Raw genomic sequence first — 5,666 nt, forward strand, 5'->3', positions numbered from 1 at the left:
ACAATGGCCTTTTTCTTTTCCTCAAACTTGCAAATTTTTGCATTCATTCTCACCCTGGGGCTTTTGTACCCTCTTATTAACATGCTCTTTGTTGTAGCCTTTGAATGTTGACTCCATCTCATCACGGTTGATTCAGGTCAAATAGCATCATAGTGGTCTTTACTAGCTAGCAAATCCAAAGTAGTTACCACTCACTCTCAGCCCCATAGCTCTATTTTAATTCATTTCCTAAAATCTATCACTATGATAGTTTTCTTTGATTTATTAATTGCCTGCTAATCTGTTTATATCCCCATTTTGAGTGTTGTGAATTACTCTCTTAGAACGGGAATCTTTTTCTATTGTATATCCTCAATACTTAGCCAAGTCTCTGGCACGTGTAAACCACTCAAAAATGTTATAGTAAATGAGCGAGGAAAAAAAAAAAAAAACACGAAAACTACACTATCAGAATTTCCAAAAGCCAGTAGTATAGAAATGAAGTTAAAAAGGAGTATAAAACAATTTTTCTACAGACTTCAGGTGGGCTCAGAGGATCCATCTGTCCTGTGTTCTCCTTTCTTGTTGAGGAATGTTGCCAAAAGCCAAAATAAAGAGTTTTCTTTCAGACAGAATTTTAAACTAGGAAGAAATGATATTACAGTGCTGGATGAGTCTAGGGAAGGGTTGGTAAATGCTGCCTTTGCAGGCCAATCATTGGGCATTTAACTGTTGACAGACTTACTGGATCACTAATTAGAACTGTAAAATTTCAGGTGAGTGACAGTAACTTATACGCTAATTCTGTTTTGTTTTTTTGTTTTTTTTTGTGCAGCTGCAATTGCTGGGCAGTTAATGCTATAATTGATGGATACTGTCAGTTGCTGAAATGGATGGAAATTATTATTCAAGTTACCATTGTTAAATGTCATAATCACATTTTCAGTTGCATCTAAAAAGGAGTGTATTTTTATTGCCTCTATAATAAAGCTATAATATGATTTTGGGGAACAAATATACCTTGGGTATAGAATATTATAAACCTAGATATAGGAAGGTCAATTAACTTTTAAATTTCCATCTGTACTGTATTCAATTTCTACTGTACCCTCAACTAATAGCCTTTTAAGAAAAACACAAAGAAAAATAGCTAAAATGATAAATACTCAAAAGAAGTATTATTTGTCCCATAAAAGACTCTTTGATTTTATCTTGGAGCTCTTAAAATTATTGAACATATCCGATCAATTAAAATAATATGTACTTCACCATGCTTCAAAAGAAATGAAACTTTTGGGGGCACATGTTTTATAATGAAGCATAGCCAGTGAATTGATTTTATACTGGTAAAATAGAATGTGAACTCTTGAAGCGAAGGACAGGGAAGCCTGGCATGCTGCAGTCCATGGAGTCACAAAAAAATGGACATGACTGAATGACTAAGCAACAATAGCTGATTTACAGTGTTGTCTTAGTTTTAGGTGTATGGCAAAGTGAAGCAAGTTATGCATATACATGTATTCACTCTTTTTTTAGATTCTTTTCCCATATAGGCCATTATTGAGTATTGAGTAGAGTTCCCTGCTAGGTTCTTATTAGTTATCTATTTTATATGTAGAATGTGTATATGCCAATACCAATCTCCCAATTTCCCTCTCCTCACTCTTATCCACTGGTAACCATAAGTTTGTGGTTTGTGACTCTACTTAATTTTTGTACATAAGTTCATTTGTACCTTTTTTTTTAACATTCCACATATAAATGATACCATATGATATGTTTCTTTCTGTGTCTGGCTTACTTCACTCAGTGTGACAATCGCTAGGTCCATCCATGTTGTGGCAGATGCCATTATTTTTTTTTTATGGCTGAGTAATATTCCATTTTATATATGCACCCCATCTTCTTTATCCATTCTTCTGTTCATGGACATTTCAGTTGCTTCCATGTCTTAACTACTGTTACTATGAACAGTGGGGTTTACATGTATATTTTCAAATTAAAGTTTCCTCTGGATATATGCCCAGGAGTGCGATTGCTGGATCATATGGCAATTCTATTTTTAGTTTTGAGAAACTTCCATACTGTTTTCCATAATGGCTGCATCAATTTATATTCCTACCAGCACTGTAGGTGGGTTCCCTTTTCTCCATATCCTCTCCAGGAAATATTATTTGTAGATTTTTTGATGATGGCCATTCTGACTGGTGTGAGCTGATACCTTACTGTAGTTTTGATTTGCATTTCTCTAATAATTAGCAAAGTTGACCGTCTTATCATGTGCCTATTGCCCATCTATATGTCTTCTTTGGAGATATGTATATTTAGGTCTCTGCCCATTTTTTTTAATTGAGTTTTTGTTATTATTCAGTTGTATGAGCTGTTGTATATGTTTTGGCACTTGGCCTTTGTTGATCACATCATTTGCAAATATTTTTTCCCAGTCCATAGGTTGTCTATTTGTTAATGGTTTCCTTTGCTGTGCAAAAGCTTGTAAGTTTGAGTAGGTCCCATTTGCTTATGTTTGCTTTTATCCCTATTGACTTGGGAGACTTATCTAAGAAAACATTGCTACCATTGATGTCAGAGAATGTTTTGCCTATATTCTGTTCTAAGAGTTTTATGGTGTCATGTCTTACATTTTTAAGTCTCTAAGCCATTTTGAGTTTATTTTTGTAAGGAGTATGTAAAGTGTTTGAACATCATTGATTTACAAGCTGACCTCATTTCTTGATGACTGCCTTGGACTTTGTTGTGATTCATAAAAGATAATGTAAAGGGGCTTAGTGAAAATATAAAGGTGGATAGAAATAAGGAATGGTGAAGCCGAAGCAGAATTCACATCCGTCTCTTCATCTGTCTACAGCTCATCTTGACGAACATTATTCATCATTATACTGGAATTGTGTTCTGGCGCCAGCACCTGGAGAGGCTTAGTTAATAGAAGGCTGACTGACAGAGGCTTTGCCCCCAGGTATTTCTGTGGAATGAAAGCCTCCATGAGTGCAAAGCTGCCCAGCTATATCCAGATTCTGTATTTAAAGGTGAATGCTTAGAAGACAGCTGGAGAGGCTGTGCTTGACTGGGAGTCTGGCAAGCTGCTTAGTATCCTGAAGAGGAAATGAAAAGATCCTGTAGCATGTTCTGTCAGGGGTCTGCAGGAAACAGGAGAGATGGCCCTATTTGTTATATTTATTGGAGATATTATTATTTGTTTTATGCTGTGTGGAAGGAGGGCCAGAGCTATAATCTATTGATCATTTAGTTTTATGAAGTTCTCAAATGGGTGATCTGGTATTTTTCTGACAGAGAGGCTATGGTTCCTGAACACCAGTAATAAGATTGTCATGTCATTTTCTTCTCGTTGGTCTTTTTATTGCTTTTTATCTCTTTGCTGATATTACCTCTCTCCAACCTCACCTCCCCCCTTGCAACTGTCATTTTTTTTTTTCTTTCTTTCTTTTTCTATTTTCCCCTCAGAGCCATGTTTAGGACCAGCTTGATTCATTTCATAGAATCTGCCCTGTGTTTCTGAGAGATTGCTCATCATTGCTTTTCATGTTTCATCCTGTGAGACTGTCTGCCCACTGCAGTCACTGTTGTAAAGTCTTCAGAGTAAACACTGGAATGTAACTTGGGAAGAAATAGGTCAGGGAAGCAGAGACCAAATGTTCATTTTGCAGCCACTGTGTGAGCAGATGGAGAAGAGATGAGCTGGCTCTCTTTGTGGGCCTCAGTTTTCTGTAAACTTTTTCAGGCTCTCCTGGGATGCATGCTCCTTCAAGAACCCTGTGAGTCTAAGCAGATGAACACTGAGAATGAAGTCTTCCTAATATCAGACACCAAGGTTATCGTGTTCCTTTCTGCTCTATTATCATACAGAGAAGAAAATTCACTAGATACATGCTTTTTCCCTCTTGTCACCTAGGAATGCACTAACAAACACAAAATCTCCTTGGGAAACAGTGCTAAATATTAATAGTGTGGCTTTCAATTGATGACAAATGAGGGGCATTGCCCCTGGGTGGTCACCAGTGGCCACAACATGGATGAAACACCATCCTGCCGTCATGCCAGGCAGTGAACCAAATGAGGCGACTCCAAGTTATTCATAGGTTGACTGTGCCTTTGCTCCCAAGGAACACAGAGTTAAGAAAGAGAAGCTGTTCAAAACAAAGCAGAAACAGAGTATACCTTTAACGAATAGGTTGGCATGCATGCAATGAGGGCACAAAGACCAGCAAAGCAGGCAGCCGGTAACCAGGCTGGTGAAGAGTTAAGCTCTGAATGGCTGTGGAAGGGTGGTATGATGGCTGGGGAACAACTGCCTAATGTCTTTTAACCGGACTGTTTAGCAAAAGCTTCATTATGAACGTAATTGTGTGCTTGTGCAGGCACACTGCACGGAGCATCGCTCACAGGAAAGGTAGGATTGTATTGCCCGCTGCCATGCCAATTACTGGATATTAATGGCAGGATGGCATGCATATGCCAGAGCTGGGAAGCAGAAGGTTAATAGACGAACAGCACCAGAAGAGCCCATTTATCAGTTTCTATTTATCTCTCCTTGGGAGGTGGCAGGTTTACAGTAAATACCTTCTGTCCTCCTAATTTTCTAATGATGGGGATAATGATGGAGAATGGTGAAGTCATTAACTGGGACAGGCTCTGTGCATCACTCTGTCAACCACATCTCCCCAAGACTTGCAATGAGAAGTGATGGGCCCCAGCTGTTCACCAGAATCCCCTCCTCCCATCCCTTCCACCCTAAACTGCAAGCTTGGGAAATTGCTCCCCCAGTGAAGAAGGTAGAAGACCTGGGTGGGTGGAGAAGCATGCGAGAAGGGGAGCGAAGCTCTTCAGACAGAAGAACGGCTTTGCCAGCTACTCTCTCTTTGCATCGAACTTGAAGGAAGCACTGTTGATACACACCGGAATGCTTCTCCAGCAATGCCAAAGCTGCTATGAATTATGTCTGTGTGTGTGTGCTTAGCCATGTCCCACTCTTTGCAACCCCATGGATTGCAGCCCCCAGGAATTTGCCAGGAAAGAATACTGGAATGGGTTGCCATTTCCTCCTCCAAGGGATCTTCCCCACCCAGGGATGGAACCCACTTTCTCCTGTATTTCCTACATTGGCAGGTGGATTCCTTTAACATTGGCATCACCTGGGAAAGCCATATGAATTATAGGTAGAATTGGATAATAAATCAATAATAGAAGTGAGTCTGCAGGGGGAGAGCAGAGAAGTGGATTTCATCAAATGTTCTTTTCAAAAACGGAGAGAAACTTAAAATACATGTAATCCATCTCCTCATCTCACCTCTAAATGGATTGGAAGTGCTGGAGGAAAATCCCTTTTGTAGAGGTAAAGTTTACTTCTTTAAAATTCTGGAGGCAGACTATAATCAGATCAGATCAGATCAGTCGCTCAGTCGTGTCCAACACTTTGCGACCCCATGAATCGCAGCACACCAGGCCTCCCTGTCCATCACCAACTCCCGGAGTTCACTCAGACTCACATCCATTGAGTCAGTGATGCCATCCAGCCATCTCATCCTCTGTCGTCCCCTTCTCCTCCTGCCCCCAATCCCTCCCAGCATCAGAGTCTTTTCCAATGAATCAACTTTTTGCATGAGGTGGCCAAAGTACTGGAGTTTCAGCTTTAGCATCATTCCTTCCAAAGA

This window comes from Bison bison, unplaced genomic scaffold (assembly GCF_000754665.1).
Source record: "Bison bison bison isolate TAMUID 2011002044 unplaced genomic scaffold, Bison_UMD1.0 scf7180017864228, whole genome shotgun sequence".
NCBI lineage: Eukaryota > Metazoa > Chordata > Mammalia > Artiodactyla > Bovidae > Bison > Bison bison.